The 19459-nt window shown below is 41.9% G+C and overlaps 1 protein-coding gene across 2 annotated transcripts in view; it reads right to left on the reverse strand.

The window, feature by feature from the left end:
• DYNC1I1 (dynein cytoplasmic 1 intermediate chain 1) overlaps positions 1-18537 on the reverse strand; it is a 395478-nt gene extending 376941 nt beyond the window's left edge. For both annotated transcript variants that reach the window (XM_055141002.1, XM_055140999.1), the window contains exon 1: positions 18341-18537. The gene's annotated coding sequence lies outside the window, so the exon portion shown is untranslated. The remainder of the gene's footprint in view (positions 1-18340) is intronic.
• Between the last annotated feature and the right edge of the window lie 922 nt (positions 18538-19459).

The following is a 19459-nucleotide window of genomic DNA, read 5'->3' on the forward strand; positions in this document are numbered from 1 at the left end:
CCAAGGCAAGCAGTACCTTACATGAACATATCTAACTCCCTTCTCTCCCACTGGCTTGCCCCCATCACTGACATTTCCCTGACTGAGCATCACTGCAATTAGATCTTTACCATTTGGGAATCACCTTGGGAAGTAACAAGGTAGAAACATTAATATGATTTCCCCAATTGGAGTGACACTGGGGGTGGTGGGAAACGACAGCATGTCTATAAACTGGAAAGAATGGTCATAGAGCAGGATCATTTTCTGAGTTAGCCTAAGTCTTATCTCAAAAGGCAAGATATCTCTCCCAGGAGAGATGACAGCCAGTTCCAAAATATCAATTAGGGCCTACCAAAACTGCCACATAATTAGTGAACTGCAAAAGCTATTATGATGCAAGTAGAATAGAGATTTAAATGACATGAAACATGTGACTTTTCCCTAGGTTTTCCTCAGTGTGTATAGGAAAAGGACACGCTGGCCAGCTGATTATTTTCCTATGCACCTGTGACAAGTCAACTTACTGACACTAAGTCACCATCTAGAAGCACAAGCATTGACACCTGCTTCCCAGCTGTACACTCAACAATCAATCTCCACACCTCCATTGAAAGCAATTCTAGTCTTCAGCTAGCCCTTGCCAAAACTCCTGGCATCTCCCTAGATGTCTCCTTCTGTCAAATTCCACACTGAGTCCAGTAGAAAATCTTCCAGATTCTATTTTCCAAACATTTCCAGAATCCAAACTTCTGATCCTTTCTCCTGCCATCTACCTACCAATGCTGCCACCATCTCTCATTCAAATTATTACAAAAGCCTTCTAAGTCATCATTTCTACTACTGTCCCCTCTCCTTAAAGACGACCATCAACTACAATACTATCCATTAAAATATAAGTCATGTCACTTCTTTGCATAAAAGTCTCCAGCAGACCCCATCTCAGAGTAAAAGCCAATATTCTACAAACACTTCTGGGAGGCAACACGACCTGGGCTATTCCTTTCCTGATTCCACATAGATGGTGCTTTGTTGCTATTAATTATACACATCAGATATATTCTCACATCAGGAGCTTTGCCGTCTGCCATTCCCTCCTTCTGAGACCTCCCAGTTAACTTTCCCCTCAGTTATCTGAATGATTTCTGCAACATTCAGTTCAGGTTCCATTTCATGTATTCATTACTTGATCACACAGTTCAGAAATACAAACTACTGGCTATGAGGAATAAATATCCCAAGAATTCGGAGCTCTTACTTCTTTGCGAATGTATGGTCATGTGTTCAAATCGCTGTGCCCTATATGTCCTGAGGACAATCCTGGTAGCTCTCTTGTTTGAGCCTGGCATTAAGTGATGTCTGGTTGCCCACAACCAGGTAAGTGTGAGTATCACAAGAAGGGATATGAGCCCCACAGAGCACCACAACTGCAAAGATGACCAAGCATCATGGCCAGAAGGTGCCACCTCTGATGAACATGTGCGCGAGTACCACAGAGAGCCCTGGTGATTACCACAATTTGTCCCATGTAAAAATGTGAGCATTTGTGAGGACATGTGCATGACCCTCCAAAGTAAGCACTATGGATAAAACTGATAAAACTGCAAGCACCAGCAGGCATGTGCAAAATCCCCCAATCAGTCATTGGCCACTGCAACATTAAAAACAGTGGTAAGGGGAAGAAGGGAAAGAAAGAAAAATAAATAAAAGCAACAAGAGAGCTAGTACTTGGTATGACACTTGCTGTGAATATGGTTGACTCTTCTTTGATCCCTGCACTACACATGGTCCCCTGATGACTTCCAGGGCTGATCCCTAAGCACAAAGCCAGGAGTAAGCCCTGGGTTCCATGCAGTATAAATTCCCCCAAAATCTCAAAAACAAATAAAGCAAATTACCCTCCCCCACTGCATCTGCATTCACATCATTTTCATTTTCCACTGCCTGATTTTCTTTATATACTTATTGCAATCTAACATATTATACAGCAAAATTAAGTATTTCTCATTATTGTATCCCTTCTAGAATTTAAGCTCCAATGAAGATATTTTCTCCATAATGTTATTGATGAATTGCCATTACTCAGTACAGCGACTAATGCAGAGTAAATATTCAGCAAACATATTGAACAAATGAATTTGGCTTCAAAATTGTGCTTCAGTGAGCTCTTTCTGTCCTTCTAGTCTAGTTCTCTACAAAATGGATGAAATTTACTTGGTTTCTGGATTCTGCTTTAGAATTCTACCCTTTTGTTTTGATCTGGAATCCTCAATGGCCATACACTGCCTTCCTTTTTATACTGGCCCTTTCAAATTTATTACTATAATGGGACTACCCCTTTATTTTTTAAAATCCATTATTACCTCTGTACTTAGCCTTTAGAAATACCTTTCAGAAGGCGTGGTATCCGACATTTTGTGGGTCCTTTGAGCAGGTATGAACTTTTGGCGCGGGAAAAAAAAAATGTGCTTTGAACTTGAAACAGCCGAGGGATACCGGGGCAGTCTCAGCCCGGGCCGGAGCTCGGGCTCCGGCCGAGTTTCGACCAGGGTGGCCATGCCTTTGCACAGCCGGTGGATATGGAATGAGCAGGAACCAGAGACAGCTTTAGGATTTGGGGTTCCAGCAAGTGCTTGCAACCATGTATGGAGACTGTGAACTAAGCTTTTGCTACACGCTGTTCCAGGAAGGGAAATGATTCATTTTCCAACTTAAATCTCCGTGGACTTAATTACTATAATACAGAAATTTTAAATTTTTATCTCTTCATTCTCATCAGTGGAAAACTTATTATCAAATATTTCCTTGTCAATAGAGCTGTATTCTTGGGGGACAGATTCCAACAAAAATAGTGAGTCTGTTTTGAAACTCCAACAATAATAGTGAGTTGTGTGTTGAAATCTGGAATGTAATCAAGGTAAAGAGAAAAGGAAGTGGAACTATCAGTCACGCACGGGGCGGGGGGGAGCTGGGGGGTGAGGGGTGGGATGTATACTGGGTTTTTTTTGTTTTTGTTTTTGTTTTTATTGGTGGTGGAATATGGGCACTGGTGAAGGGATGGGTGTTTGAGCATTGTATAACTGAGATATAAGCCTGAGAACTTTGTAACTTTCCACTTGGTGATTCAATAAAATAAATTTTAAAAAAATAATAAAATAAAAAAATAAATAGAAATACCTTTCAATCCCTCAGACTATTACTGTTTAACTCATTGTAAGCCTAAATCTTTTAAGGCAAAGGACTAAGATTCTATGTTGTCAAATGAGGTCAGCAAACTAACTTCTAAGCAAGGTGATGGAGAACCCACGGGAAATAAAGTTTCTCCTAGAAATTCAGTGTGTTGTCATTTTATGTTTGTGGCCTAACATATAACACTTACTTTGTATCAGGTTGTACAAGTACAGTACTAAATTGCTCAAGAGTTTGAATTACCTTACAATCTAATACCTAGATCTTCAGAGATTCAGACTTCCCTCCATTCCTTATCTAGTGCTTATTGTGAGCAGGCTTTATCACATGTCGGTCTCAATGGGTGCTCATGAAACACTACAGATAACTATGCTTGTGTCCTGGGGGTGCAGTGCTGCCAGCAGGTCAACCTGTATCCACAGAGCGAGTGTACCAGCAAGCTGATAGCGCCTTCAGTCTTCCTGATACCCCAAAATTGCTGCTGTGATTCTGGTCAGATCCCAACAACTGGAGATCGTTTCCCAAGAAATTAGAATGCCAAAAGTTAGATATGTGGGAGCCACACCCACAAAACACCTCCAGCTCATGTATACAAGCTCATTTATTGGTCTTGCTTCTGAGACCCATAACAAAATCTTGAAAGAGATCAAAAGCCACAGTTAATCTCAGACCAATGCAGGGTTGAACAGACTAGGGTAAACTGGAGGACGGTAGGTCAGCCTGGTGCCCACCCAAGCAGAGCCCTCAGCAGCCACTTGCTCCCACAATCCAAAATTGTCACCATGCCTCCAGCCAAACTCCACCATCTCAGGGCAGACTTTAGAGATATAATCTGCTGAAAATTCAGGTGTGCAGGTTTTGTGACTGAAATCTCCAGGCTTTCTCAGAGTCAGGATGAGCTACCTCCCCACACCTCCCTGTACTTTCAGAAGGCATGTCAGGCATGTCCACACTCCAAAGCTACCACTCAGTTAAAAAAGCTACTCCAGCCTTACCTTCCCAATAAAAATACTAAATGCCCTGAACAAACACGATGGCCTCTTGGTTCCTGTATTGCAAACCACAGAGAAAGAAAAAAAGTGCTATAGAGGCAGGCTGGGGGTGGGCGGTGGAATGTTGAGGGGGATGATGGGAGAAAAACAAGGGACACTGATGGTGGGAAATGTACACTGGTGGAGGGATGGTGTTGGATCATTGTATGACTTAAACCCAGTCATAAACAGCTTTGCAATGGTCTATCTCACAGATATTCAATTTTTTTAAAAATACTGATGCTCAAGAGAGGTGTCTGCCTGCTCATTCTCTCTATACAGGGACACACCCAGATATATTGATGTAATCACTGATCTCATTTCCTCTGGCAGATCTGAGTACAGTTTTCCAACCATCTGTGTTCTTGCTTCATAGTGACCCTTTATAAGGGGGGGAAAAAGGACAAAGAGGTGGGTTGGTGTACAAGAATACTTTGGGAATCTAAACAAGGTTATCAATGTATTTATAAAAGAGGGAAATACTACTAATCAACCATCTTTTCTCGTTACATAAGAGTCTAGAAACTCAAATAGTTTGTTCCAGGCAAAATTTACCTATATGTGACTGGAATTCAACAAGTTGAATTATTGGGATCCTTGAATTATGAATTATTGAGCCCATATGAATTAATTTATCAGGCCCTCATGAAGTACAAACTGCTGTCATGGTACTGTCTCAATGTGATAGTACTTGTACAAATGATGACAATAGAGTCTGTCTTTAAAAGCTTGTGATATGGCAGGATCTGAAAACAGTAGCTCAATTCTAGGGGGAATAGGATAAATATATGATAAAGACTTAAAGTAGGTGGAGTTCATGCCTGTTTCAGGAAGAAGAAGAAAAAGAAGAAGAAGAAGAAGAAGGAGAAGGAGAAGGAGAAGGAGAAGGAGAAGGAGAAGGAGAAGGAGAAGGAGAAGGAGAAGGAGAAGGAGAAGGAGAAGAAGAAGGAGGAGGAGGAGGAGGAGGAGGAGGAGGAGGAGGAGGAGGAGGAGGAGGAGGAGGAGGAGGAGGAGGGGAGGAAGAAAGAAGACTTAAAGTAGGAGGAAAACAAAAGAGCATGCAGAACTGGAGAATCCATGGGCTTCTTGAAGGCAACATGAGTGTTTCTTGTGAATGAGCTTGAATGAAGCTGAAGTTACAGGTGGCCAACAGCAGCCTGGGTTTGGGTAATCAGAACAATTCAATGAGATCATAGAACACAGTCACATGAGCTAAAGGAGATGAAATGGCAATGAGGAGAGTTGGAGGGCGATGTGTCTGGTGCTCCACACACAGGTCATAAATAAACCAGATCAATTATTTCTGACCTCAGGTCCGATCTATAGTGTAAAACCTGATCAGAGGGCACAGAGCTTCCCTTTTTAGTATGTAAGTGCCTGACTAAGCTTTTGCTGTCCAGGTATTTACTTCAAAAAAATAACCTGATTTGAAAAAAACACATTGTCAGTTGCAGGGTGATAAAAAGATCCAGACTACTTCTCCCTACTGAGGCTACTTGGTTTTACAAATCCTGGTTCATACAGATAGCTACGTGTATCCCAACCCTCCAAGATACAAGAATGCACACACACACGTGTATGTGTTGTGTTTCTTTCCGTTCTTTTCTCTTCCTACTCCTAATTCCCATTTTCATGATAAATGAAATGAAATCAATGAAGTAATTGAAATAAATGAAATCAGCAAATGCTGATCCACCAAAAGTCTAACCTTGCCTCCCTCAGTTTCAACTAAAGCAGAACCCCAGGCCCATACTCTTTCTTACTAAAGACTCAACTTCAGCCAGCCCAGGTGTGCTGCATTGTTCCCAGGTCTTAAAAAATAATAAACTTCTATTTTTGTTTTGTTTTGTTCTATCTGGAGGCCACACCCCTCGGTGCTCAGGACTTATTTCTGGCTCTGTGCTCATGGATCTCTCCTGGTGGGGCTCAGGGCACCATATGGGGTGCAGGGGATCAAACCTAAGTCAAGGTAAGCACCCTACCCACTGTACTATTGCTCCAGCAAAACTTCTATGGATTTTTTGGCCTAGGGGGGTCACACCTGATGATACTCAGGGGTTACTCCTGGCTCTGCACTCAGGAATTACTCCTGGCGGTGCTTGGGGGACCATATGGGATGCCGGGGATCAGGCCCAGGTCAGCCGCATGCAAGGAAAATACCCTACCCACTGTACTATTGCTCCGGCCCCCTAAACTTCTATTTTTTAAACCTTATTGCTGAGGGGCACCTTGTGATGATAATAAAAAGTGTATGAGATCCAGTGACAATACTGTGACAATTTTGTGCTGAGACAAGCACAAAATATGCCTCACCGGAGTGAAATTACTGGTGAAATAACATTACTATGTTGAAAATCCACCCAAGCTATTTCAATGTGTAAAGACAATGCAAACAACTAGAATTATCACTTGCCTTACATACATATCACACCTTTGCTTCACATCAAGAAAAAAGTGAGAAACTAAGTGCTCAAAATAGGTATATTAGCATTTGTAATAAATTCTTTGCATAAGATAAGCACTCAGGGTGGAAATTTCATCCCACAAGTAATTTTTCAGTTTTCTATTCTTCACACTGTAAAAAAGCACATAGGAACTGGGAGGTTCCAGCATGTGTTTCAGCCTCTGCCACTGGCGACATAGGTCAGACTTTGAACATTCTCGGGGTGCAGTAAGAGACCATGGAACCAAGAATGAGCACTGAAATGCAGGCTATTGCCAGTTTGGAATGAAGTGAGACAGTCGGAATTTACTATGTTTGTTTGTTTTTAAAGACTGTGACAAACCATTGCATTTCCTTCATCTGGGCCTGACACAACTATAGCATTCCCAGTATGTGGGTGGTGCTTAAGGAATGTTTGTTGAATGGAGAAAGGAATGAACAACTGTTACAATCTGAAAAGTTACATTGGGAAAGAATGATTTAAAAAAATTTTTTTTCTAGTTTGCCTGTTCCCTTTTTGCTAGTAGAGAGCCTGGCCAGATATAAGAGTGATGAAGGCTTGCTGGTAGACACAGAGATTCTTAAATTGAAAGAAAAGAAAAATAACAAACTATCAAACACAGATCTGATTTCCCACTGTTGCAACAATACTTTAATAGATAATCCTTACTTGGTTGTGGACCCCTCCAAGGATTTTTGAGGGTGAATTTTCTGAGCATTAGGAAGTTTATAGGCTGCCCAGTCTTCTTTTTTTTTTTTTGAACACTTGAATCATTTTTTTTTCATGATATAAATTCTCCTTTCACTAGAGATTTGAACCACAAGAAATAGGAAACTAATACTGATTTGCCAAAGTGAGAGCCTCACATCCAGGCTTTTACTTGCAAATATCCCACCTACTCTCTGAAAACTCACTGACTCTTCTGAACCTCAGGTTCTTCTACCTTGCATCCAAAGAGTATTGGGGAAGAGGGTGTGACATATTTTATGCTGATCTTAACCTTTGATCACAATATTGTCACTGGATCCCCTACACTTCTTGCTACCATTATAAGGTGCCCCTCAGTAATAAGTTTTAAAAAACAGAAGAAATACAGTGTGCATCTGCCAAGGGCAACTCTGTGGTGCTGGTCCCAAACCCAAGGGTGTTTTAACTCTGGAATAAAACCAGCAGGATCGGGGAGCTGGAGCAATAGCACAGCGGGTAGGGCATTTGCCTTGCACGTGGCCGACCCGGGTTCGATTCCCAGCATCCCATATGGTCCCCTGAGCACCGCCAGGAGTAATTCCTGAGTGCAGAGCCAGGAGTAACCCCTGTGCATCGCTAGGTGTGACCCAAAAAGAAAAAAAAAAACAGCAGGATGCCTCTGTAATTAAAGCCACAGTGGATCCGAACCACACTTGATTTTCATTTAATATGAGTTTAGAGTGCTAGGGGTAGATGCCCAATGACAAGAACTGCTTCTTCCAAAGACCTTCTTCCAATGATCTGAATTTCAAGAACAGAGCTGAGGACAATGTCATATTCTTGAGGTCTCCAAACCAGGATTGCCTCACATGCCAAGGAGGATGCGAGCTGGCCATCTGATCCTTACCTTGTACTTAAATGGTTCAGTCACTGCTCTACCAGGCACAGATAAGATGTTCATTGTGATGCTAAGTGAGGAAGGGAAAGTTCTCAGAACCTTTAGGAATTACCAAGCCCATGTTCCTTTTGGGACCAGATACTGACAGCTGACACATTTTAGGATTTTAGTATATGTTCTAAGCACATCCAAAGGACACAAAGGAAAAATTAAAGGGATGTTGCTCAGCTGTAGAATTCCTGCTTTGCAAGTGTAAATTTCTGGATTCAATTCCTGGCACTGAAAAATAAATAAATAATAAAGTCAATGCCTTGAACATATTTTGGAAGGAAAGATTAAAAGGAAAATTAAGTGTAATTTAGTCTTCCAAACCCTAACTGATAGCCTTCCAGACTTACCACTAGGAACTATGTGCTATTGTAACTGTAAGTTCTGTTTTTCTGATGAAAAAAAGGAGATCTAGAGTGAGAAAGTATCTTGTCAGGGTCCAGAGCTAGTGGTAAAGCTTGGATTTCACTGTTATAACTAGTCCTGGGATAAAGTCAGACAAAGAACAAAAGAGTATGATGAAAATAATTATTAAAATAAATTTGTTTTAATAATTATAAATTTGTTTTAACAATTATAAAATTGTTGAGCCTGTTTGAAACTTAGGTCTGATCAGCCTGCAAATTCATAGAATGATCATTCAGTTGATTATGAATCATTTTTCTTCTTTGAGCTTCCACTGCACCTTGTTATATATTTATTAGGGTATACATTTATTAGGGGACTGGAGCAATAGCACAGCGGATAGGGAGTTTGCCTTGCACGTGGCCGACTCAGGTTCGATTCTTCTGTCCCTCTGGAAAGTCTGGCAAGCTACCGTGGTGTATTCAATATGCCAAAAAATAGTAACAAGTCTCACAATGGAGATGTTACTAGTGCCCGCTCGAGCAAATTGATGAACAACAGGACGACAGTGCAGTGCCCTATGTGATAATAATGTTTATATATATTATCATAAAACCATACAGATAACTAGGTCATGAATTGTATACATTTACTTTTTTTCTCTGATTAGACATCAGTTCCTAAAACTAAGACACTTTCATCTGTACATGAAGCACTCCAATAAGTATTAAACAAACATACTTGATGAGAAAAGCTGCTGAAGGGAGCTAATTCTCATCACACACATATTTCATTTAGTCACCCTCAATAAAATCTAGATGGTTAAACTCGTAATTCTAGGATCTAGTTATTGCTTAGTATACTAAAATCATTCATATGCATTTAATTACTAAATGGGCAATCTTTCAGATGCTACTAAAGTAGGATGTTGAGACTTCTCCATGTGCGGTTGTATTCCAAAGAGCTCCAAGGGACACATCTCAGAGACGGAGGTCAGCAGCAGGACCGGGTTTGGGAAAACCTCTCCCTTCCACAGTCATTTGGGTTAATCACAAAATCTCTTGATCTCAATCCCCCTTGTTATACTTTACCTCCTTGCAGTCAAGCAAGGCTATATGACTTGACTAGCCAATGAAATGGAATGAATTAGGGTAATACAGTCTATGAAACCCTTCTCAGCAGGGGTCTGAGTGAATATAATAAGCAGATTCCCTCTGACTATGAAATAAAAAAAGGACTGAGAAAAATCTTTTGTAGAAATCCTCCTCTGAGGTTGTTACAACCTAATCAGTAACACTCTAAGGGGGCTAGAGCAATAGTACAGAGGCTAGGGTGCTTGCTTTGCATGTGGCCAACCCAGATTTGATTCCCCAAGCCCCACTTGGTCCACCAAGCCATCCAGGAGTAAGCTCTGAACACCACGGGGTGTTGCCAAAAAACAATAATACTTTAATCCGCCAAGTCCATTTGGAGGACCAACATTTTGACTATTTTTCATCCTCCTTGATTCGGCCTTGGAAACTGCAATTATTCCTTCTTTTTATCCTTTTCCCCTAACTTTGGCAGGAAATTGCCCTCAAAGGAGTGTGTGTTAAGGGTTTCCTCTAAGAAGCCTTCAGAAGAGTCAAACAGTGGTCAGGTTCTTTTGGACTCTTTTCAACTGTACCCCTTTCCTCTTCCTCAACAGTGTAATTTTAGCAAGAATCATTTTAATCCATTTGATTAGAATCCCATATCTAGCCATGTGATCACCGATATAGGATTGATAACCACTAGGGGTTCTTCACTCCTTCATGCCCAGGTGATAGCTAATCATCCTGACCTGACTTCAGCCAAGAATCCTATTCGGTCAACTGAGACAGAATCCTCCCCCCTCTGACCCTCTTAGTAGCTTCCCATCCAGTGATGCCCACTCTGATCTTTGGCTATAAATTCCATAGCACAATAGGTAGTGTTTGCCTTGCCATGCAGCCGACCCGGGTTCGATTCCTCCATCCCTCTCGGAGAGCCCAGCAAGCTATCCAGAGTATCCCGCCCGCAGAGCAGAGCCTGGCAAGCTACCCGTGGTGTATTCAATATGCCAAAAACAGTAACAAGTCTCACAATGGAGATGTTACTGGTGCCCACTTGAGCAAATCAATGAGCAACAGGACGACGGTGCGCGACGGTGCTACATCCCCTTTAATTTACTGTATACAGTGTTGAGGGCCCACTTACCAGAGAGAGAGAAAGAGAGAGAGAAAGAGAGAGAGAGAGAGAGAGAGAGAGAGAGAGAGAGAGAGAGAGAGAGAGAGAGAGAGAGAGAGAGAGAGAGAGAGAGAGGAGAGAATTACTTTTTATGTTTGGCCGCTTCTTATAGCCAGAATGAGACAAGGTGGCACAGCACAGCCCCTCTGGAGCCTCCAGACAGCCTGGGGAGAACTGGGAGACGGCAGAGGCACCCCGTCCTATCATTTTTTGTGGGGCCTGGTTGACAGAAGAAAGTGAATTTTACCTTATTCCTTCCTTTCCAAATCTAAATTAGGAGGCAAAAAAGGGTGGGAGGAAGCATTTGTAAAATGCTTAATATGCCTTTGTTGCTTTCGGCCTGCACTGTCCATGTCCAGCTATCCCTGCCCAGTGTTTGGAACGCAGAGGAGGTGATGGCAGTGGTAATGTTTCCAGTATATTGGCCCTTCCCCAAATTAAATACATGGTTCTCTCTGGGCAGAATATACCACAGAAGGGGAATAGTCACATATAGCACCTTCCATTCCACCTTACAACTACATTTTCTTTTTGGAGGAGCAAGGAAGGGGGAAAGAGGATAATGCCTCATTCAGTGGTGCTCAGGGATTACTCCTGGTTCTGTGCCCAGAGATCACTCCTGAAGGTTCTTGGGGGATCACAAGAATTACAAGATGAACTCATCAGTTGTATGTGAGGCAAACGCCTTAACTTCCATTCTATCTCTCCTACAACAAGTTTGAAACCCAAATTTTCTCTCTATTCTAAACCAAAATCTACAGTTTTTTGACCTTCAAATTTTATTAATTTGCAATTATTTTGTTAAAACACGGGGCTCTCCAACAGTTGACCTTCTTATAAATCTTTTGCATGATAAGAGAACTTTTTTTAAAAATTTTTAAAATTTTATTGAATCACAGTGAGATAGTTACAAGCTTTCATATTTGGATTACAATCTCATAATAAGATAAGATAAAATAAGATAAGAGACCTTTATCCTTGTTTGATATGCCAACTAGTTTTCAGCAGTTCTTGAAACACACTAAAAAGCTTAAAAGAGGAAGCAAGAAAATCTATATTCAAAACCCCAAACCTGGCCTTTAAGATGTCGTTGGGTGGTCCATATTTGTGCTGGGAGATTTTGATTTCACTTGGCATTTCAACTTCTGTAAATAGATTCTCACTTTCCTCTGAGCCTGCAAGCATTCAAAAAGGAAAGATCCTCTTTCCAAATCAGCAGTAACCTATACCTTCTGCGAGTGAACACTTTTCAAGAAAACAAGCAAAGCACTTTTATTTTTTCTTCCACAAAATACACACCAATTCCCACAATCCCTTGCCATATTGTTAGTAATGAGATGGATGGTAAAAAAGGAGGCACACGGTCATTTTAAACCAGGACATCGTCTAAACACACATTCCCCACAGGGCTGGCTACCCTTCAGCCACCCAAACCCAGCCCCCTTAAATTTGACAAGCTTAGTCTGAGACAGAATCCCATAGTCATCCTGGACTCTTGAGCTCCTAGTCACATTCAACAACTTGATAAACTTCTAAAGATTTCCCTAAGCATGCTCTAGAATATGAACTCCATTCCAAAGAAGGAGAATTCATTCCATTTCAATTGTTAGAACTTCAATTTGCTAAACAAAGAAATGGGTACTATTTCAGGTCAGACATTCTCAGAGGGAAATTGAAGACAGAGGATATCAAATATTGTTATCATTATTTATTCATCAGCACTATTCAAAAGGTACAGATGACTTTTGGCTTCTTCTAGACCTTAGAGTAAAATTGAACTCTGGCAAATGAATCAAAACTTCTCCTTCCGTCCATTGAAAAAAGGAAAAAAAGTACTCCACTACTCAGTGGAAAGAGTCAGATCAAAGTCAGATCAAAAGAATTAAACTAAAGGGTTCTCCATGGAAAACACAGAACTTAAGCCATCTTGCCTGTCACCTCTGGAATAAAATAAAGGGTTGTCCTCACTAGGAGTGAAATAATACGGTTTGCCTTTCTTTAGAAACAATACCTGTTCATCTGTCTATGAGGATAGAATGATCCTGCTAAATCCTTTGTGAACTAAGTGGCAAAAACTGAAGAAACGAGTTCTGTTAATTTGTATGGAAAAAAATCTTAAGGATCCCTTCCTCCAAATAAACTGCCAAGGCATACCAAATAGTAATTTATATATCTATATATATATAGATATATATATACACTGTCCAGCTTGTATAAAGCAACTCCCTGAAAAGGTGCTCAGTGATAACTTTACTGAAAATCAGTGATTCTTAACCTTGACTATGACCACAGTTTGAGTGAACTGTGCTTTGTAGGGTGGTCCGCAGTTGCCCTAATCATTACCCATGAGATACAGTCGCCACTCCTCCCCAATGTGATCGTAAATAATTTTTCTAGAAACTGCTAAATATCCCCTAGGAAGGAAAATAACCCTTCACTGAGAATGACTGATCTAAAATATAACCAGAATAGTCATTTATCTCCCCCCGCTCCCCATCACCTGCCAATGGAGCAGGAACTAGGAGCAGAAGCTTCTTGATGCCTTCTCCTTCTAACCAACACACCTTGAGTTTGAGTGACAGATATACAGTGGGGCTGACTCTGGCAGTTCCCCTATAAGAAACCATCACATACAGCACCAATACTAGAATAATGTATGCTTTTCAAACTGTCATCAAGTTACCAGGGGCATTCATACTATGAAGGCATTTTAATGAGCATGAAGGCAGGAAAAAAAATAGTGGCATTAATTTCCAGATATGAAACTCCCATCTATACCCTTGTATAACCATCCAGAGACTCCTCTTTCACTTCCATTTTCACAAAAGTCAAGAGAGAGACAAAGAGTTAGAGAGATAGAGACAGGGAGAGAATCCCAAATCTTACTATGATACTTAAGTATAAAAACGTCCCTTCAGATATTTTAAAAATTGATGCTGAGTAGTAGTTTCATTTTAAGTAGATTCAACAGATGACGTCATGTCATAGTTGACAATATTCTGGAACTTACATTTACTATAACTAAATTCATTATGAGCTGATTAGATGACCACCTAAATTGTGTAGGGTAAGGGAGCAGAAGATTTTTTAAAATCTTTTGTGAAAAGAATTTCAGAACAAAATAAAGCAGACTGCTGCCTACTCCTTGCAGATCTATGGACCAAATGCAATCATCCTCCACACAGCACCCCGGCACTCATTACTTCCATCATAAAGAATGCCCTTCCAATTAGCATTAATTTCTGCTTTATGCATTTGCCACACTGAGGTCATTAGCTAGTTCTGATGACAAAATGAAACAATGTTCCACTCTGTGAGAGTACAGTAAAAATAGAAGTGGGGGGAAAAAAAAAGGTAGGGAGTTACTTATGAAAAAGAAAGAGCAGCTGTTTGTAAGACTCTCAGATGCCTCTGAACTAAAACTAAAGGGACACGGGCCATGTGGTAAGAAGGCAGAGGCTCTCCCCTGTGAGAGCCAAGTGAGTGCTCATCACTAGGACACAGGCACTACATCTAACCAGCTCCAGTACAGAGCAACTTTGAAGGAAATTCACTTCTGCAGTTACTGGAGTCTGGACTTGCAGCTCTCCTTAAAAATAAATAAATAAATAAATAAATTTTAAAAATTAAAAAATAAATTAACCTTGAGTTGTCTTCTCTTTGGACTGTGGCAAACTCACTGCTGAGCAAGACATGGTTTCAACATCCCCTAGACAATTTAGGAGGCAAATACATACTCTGGGGAACTTTGATGGGACCATGATCTTTGGGTGATATATTTGAGAGGGGAGACGCTGCCGCACAACTCAAGGGAAAGCAAGACTTGTCTCTGCTTAGCCGCAATGGAGGAAGTCTAATTTTCTTCTTCGCTATGATAAGATTTTTTTGACTTTTTCTATCAGCATGACAGCAAGTTCTCGAGGAACTCTTTGTCCTGTCATGATAAAAGAAAAAAAGCTATACTAGAGAGTACTTTTTTGGTATCCTGTATCGACAAATAATATGATATGATTAAAAAAGAATAAATGGATGTTGGAATCTGGCCAACCTGAGTTAGAAATACAGTCCTTGAACTGGCCTTATCTGACCTTGACATGTATGTCGCTTAATGATTCCAACCATCAGAGTCCTAGTTTGGCAAATGAAGATTTTTTTTTTTTAATGTAGCCTTACTGGGTTGTTGGAATGAGTCAAAGGAACCCTAAGCATTCGGAAGGTAAGTATTTAATGAACAGTAAGCAGTGCCAGGCCTTCACCCAAGGGTAGCGTGCACTATTAGTCATGGTAGAGTTGCATTTGGAAGTCCCTCGCATGCCTCAGTGAAACACCAAAAATGTCCTGATATCCAAGAACATTTTTCTTGGCTGACTCTAGCAGGATTGCTTTGCTTTATTTCAGAATATCTCAGCATAATGTTTTCTGCTCCTCCCTCCTTTCCTAAACAGCACTCTAAAACCAGCGGCTCTTAAAATCTAGTACTAATCACAAAGAAACTTTTAAATACCCAATCAGGAAATGCTGTGTGAGTACATGCGTGTCTTACGACTGTTAGACACCTAAGCAGCAGTGTCTATACTACAAGGCAACCTTAACTCAGACATTCTACATGTCAGAGAAGAAAAATGAAAGAATGATGTGCAAATTTCAAGTCAAGAGGAAGAAGGATTTTTACATAGTCTCAGGCAAAGGTTTATAAATTTCAAAGAAATAAAAAGAGAATCCAATTCTCAAAAGAAGCCAAACCTAGATCACTGTTCTTTCAAAGTTCTCCAAAGAACACCCACCTTGTACACACACAGAATTTTTCTACTGAAGGTGGAAGCCATAAAGGTTTCTAGTAAAAGAAAACCTCCATCAAAGGATCAGGGAAACAATATAATATTAGAGATCCACACAGTATTATGGGAAATTAGCTAGTGCAATTAAGTAACTAGAGCTAATATCTGATTTCAGAAGGGTTATGGTCTAACTTTGAATTTACCATATCATCCACAGATAGCAATCAGCTTGTAATAAACATTCTTTACACTTGGCGGATAAAGAAAATAACAATGGCTAACATACAAGGTACCAAGGCAAAAACAAAGGCACACCCTTCATTTTTGTTTCAAAAGGAAACTAGCTAAAATGGATAAATTCTGACTTTAGCATGATCAGACAGGTTTGATTTGAACATTACCACTGGGATTTACTGATAAAATACCTAGTATATTATGAACCTTTGTTTTATATGTGGAGCAAAGTAAAGAAAGACCAAAGTGATGAGAGTATATGTTTATACTTGTAATGAATTTATTTGGCCTTTCCATTCAATGCGAGGTTGAGGGGAGGGAGAACAGGGGCATATTGAGATAGCTATGAATGAAGATTGTCCATGCTATCTGTGCTAAGTTTGTGGCTGGGTTTAAAGGCTTAACATGTATTTTATAAGACTAATCTACAGCTGTTCTCTGACTAGACAAAGCAGCACCCAGGCTAGATCCATCTCTCTTGACTTAGCCTCGGAGTAAAAGGAAGTGCTCGTTTATTAAATATAGACACAAAAGGAGCATTGGGAGAAGTAAATACTATACTAACTGTAGACTCAAGTAGGATTATTTGAGGGCATTAAAGTGGATGGAAAAGAAACTCAGAGAAGTTCTTCATAACCATAAAATCTGATGAGAGAAATGGTGACTGGCTTCCTATTACAATCCCAGAAGTTTGCCATTGATTCAGAATCAAGAACCACCCCTTGTTGAACTCTGCTTCAATTTTCTACAGATTGGTTTTATTTTCTCTGCCCATATACCTTCTAGTAATTAATGCTGTAGATCTCTAATTCAAACAGTTGGGACATATTGCTATAGGGAAAGGAGAAAATTCTGGGTGTGGGTAGGGGTGAAGTCAGCAGAGTTACAGAATCACTGTGATCCATGTGTGTTTGAAGCCCAAGTTAAGGTAGGAAAAAGAGATGTGGGCAATGTTATGGCCCCAAAACTGAATCCCAAGTTTAACACACTGGAAAAACCTGCATTGGGCCTCCCACCACATTGTCTAAATAGCACAGTGCTGCTGCCCAGAGACTTCAGGAGAAATAAATGTCTCTCCGGGCACAGGATCCTCAGATCTTAAAAAATATTGGAAATATCTGAAACATTGTATGCCTGGAATTTAACTGTGAATAACTTTGTAAATCACAGTGCCTTGATAAAAAAAATTTAATCGTGTAAAATGTGGTCCTATGAAAAGGAAATTTAATGACTTAGTGGCAAGGCTGTCTAATTTTACTTTATCTTTAAAAAGTCAGAAGAGCAGAGTTTGAGCCTCTATCTTTCCACTCCAAACTTTTAATAGAAAACTTTAAACTATAGAGGACATAAGTAGTCAGTGGGATACACGTTCTCACTAAGACAATCAGGTTGAAACCTGCATTGAGTGATCCTATTTCAAATTTACAGACTCTGATGGCCATCTCTTATCCATAATTTACACAATAAAAATGTGTACATTAGTCACCCCTATCATTTCTTATGTTAACCATAGGTTGCCTTTTTGCAATGAACTGTCTTCCCGTTAGCCATGCTTTCAATGCTAATGAAATATTTTGCAGGAATTTTTGATAACCCAGAACTACAATAAATTGTTTATTATGTCCACTGGAAAAACATTCCGGGCAAGAAAAATGGCTGGCTGTGTTTCTGTCCCTTACCTAGAAGTGGTAAAGGCCAGAATAAAATCTTTGCATTTAACTGGGTCTCTCATTTCATAAATCATTTCTGTCCAGATCCTGGTTTTCCGTTTAACCTTACTAGCCAAGGTACAAGTCATGCGCCCAGCTCGCACTCAGTTCCCTACCGGGTTGCCAGGATCTCTGCCCTTATGATGACGACGCAGAGATTCAGGAGGCGCCAGGAGGATGGCTGGGTGGGAGTCGGGGAAGGAGAACCACGCAACTGGGAAGGTGTTTATGAAACCACGTCCCCTGACCACACTTTTTCCGAGCAGAAGGAAACCGGCACCTTGCGTGAGTGTCTAATGAATGCTCTGCTGGAAGTGCCTCCTCTCCCTCCGACTTCACGGATAAATCGCAAAAAATAGCAGCTAGGAGCTTTGCAGACAGCTCAGGAAAATAGCCAACAGCATCCTCTCCCCTCCCTCGGTCGCTCCCCCTAGAGTCAGCTGGTGGCCCACAGGGGTGAGGATTTCACTGCCGCTTCGCCTTCTGCTCCCCCAGCAGACCAAGCCGGGCGCGGTGTGACGCCCCTTCCCTCCCCCTCTCCCCCCCAGGTGGGCGACTGAGCGGGCGACACCACGACCCTCCCTCCCCCGGCCTCTGGGCTCTGCTGCAGAGCCGGCGCAGAGGGCGGCCGCTGGGGGGCTCTGGGCGACTCGGGTCCTGGGGAAGGGGCCGCGGCGGCCGCCACTGCCGCTCCATGCGCGGTGGGGGGGCGGCGGGGGGCAGTGCGCGACCCTCACACCCTCCGGGTTACCTGGCTGCTCGGCGCGGCCGTGCGGGGCTCCGGGGCGGAGGCGGCGGCGGCGGCTCCCGGGCTGCGGCAGGGCGGAGCGGCGGCGGCTCCCGGGGCGCGGGCAGGATGTGCTGTCTCACGCTGCGCCCGCCGCGCGGCTCGCCTCCTCCGGGAGCGATCACTTCCTCCCCGCCGCCTCCCGCAGCCCGACTCCCGCGGCTCCCCCCGCACCGCACCCCGCGGAGGGGCTCGCCCCGCCCCCGGCCCACGCCCTCCGCGCCCCGCGCCCCTCCCGCGGGAGGACCCTGGGCTGCGGCTCCCCCGCTCACACCCCACCCGGCGTGGAGCGCAGAACCCGGGGCAGGTCCACTTGTTCCCTAGGTCAGAGGGAGAACTCCCACTTTTTCGTGGCAGCCAAGAGAGGAGCTTGCTGGGAATGGGGAGCGCCTGCAGACTTGCCAACGTGGGACAACTTCAGTCCTGGAGAGTTGCTTGAAAGTCATTGAACTAGGAAGAGAACTCAGATCCGTCCTCGAGCAAGGCTTATCAATCATTTCTCTACGCAGTCTGATGTGTCTTTATTTTCTCTCAGGAGAAAAATATACACAGTTGGCCTATACGAGCTTGCTTCTTACAAGTCTTGGAAATCTGGGTAATCAATCTTGGACTCCCCCAGTGCATACCCTCAAACGCTTTCATTTTCAGGCCCAGAAATGGACCTGAAGTGATATTCCCATTTTTTTTGCAGGGTTGGCACCGTTTTATAGATAAGCTTTACGTTATGAATAATTCAGTGGCTCAAAATTGAGGAGGTTGTAATCCCTTTTCTACGAAGAAGCTAAAATCCAATAGAAAGTGGACTTTGGTAGTAGACAGGGTGTGGTAACGTGCTGCCCCTAAAACTATAAACAGTTATAGTCTTGTAAACCCAATGTTAGATCAATAAAAAAATAATTTTTAAGAAATGCAGATGGAAGTAAAGTCAATATATATTAAAAAGCAAACATAAGGAAATGGCTAAAGCAGTAGAACTTACTAAGAGAATTCCAGTTAGAGCCATCTGGTTGGAGTGGTTGGAGTAGGGGGAGGTGGTAGGAGGACTAGAATTAATATGCATGATATTTGGAATGGTAGACTTTT

Source organism: Sorex araneus, chromosome 1, assembly GCF_027595985.1.
Source record: "Sorex araneus isolate mSorAra2 chromosome 1, mSorAra2.pri, whole genome shotgun sequence".
NCBI classification, from domain to species: domain Eukaryota; kingdom Metazoa; phylum Chordata; class Mammalia; order Eulipotyphla; family Soricidae; genus Sorex; species Sorex araneus.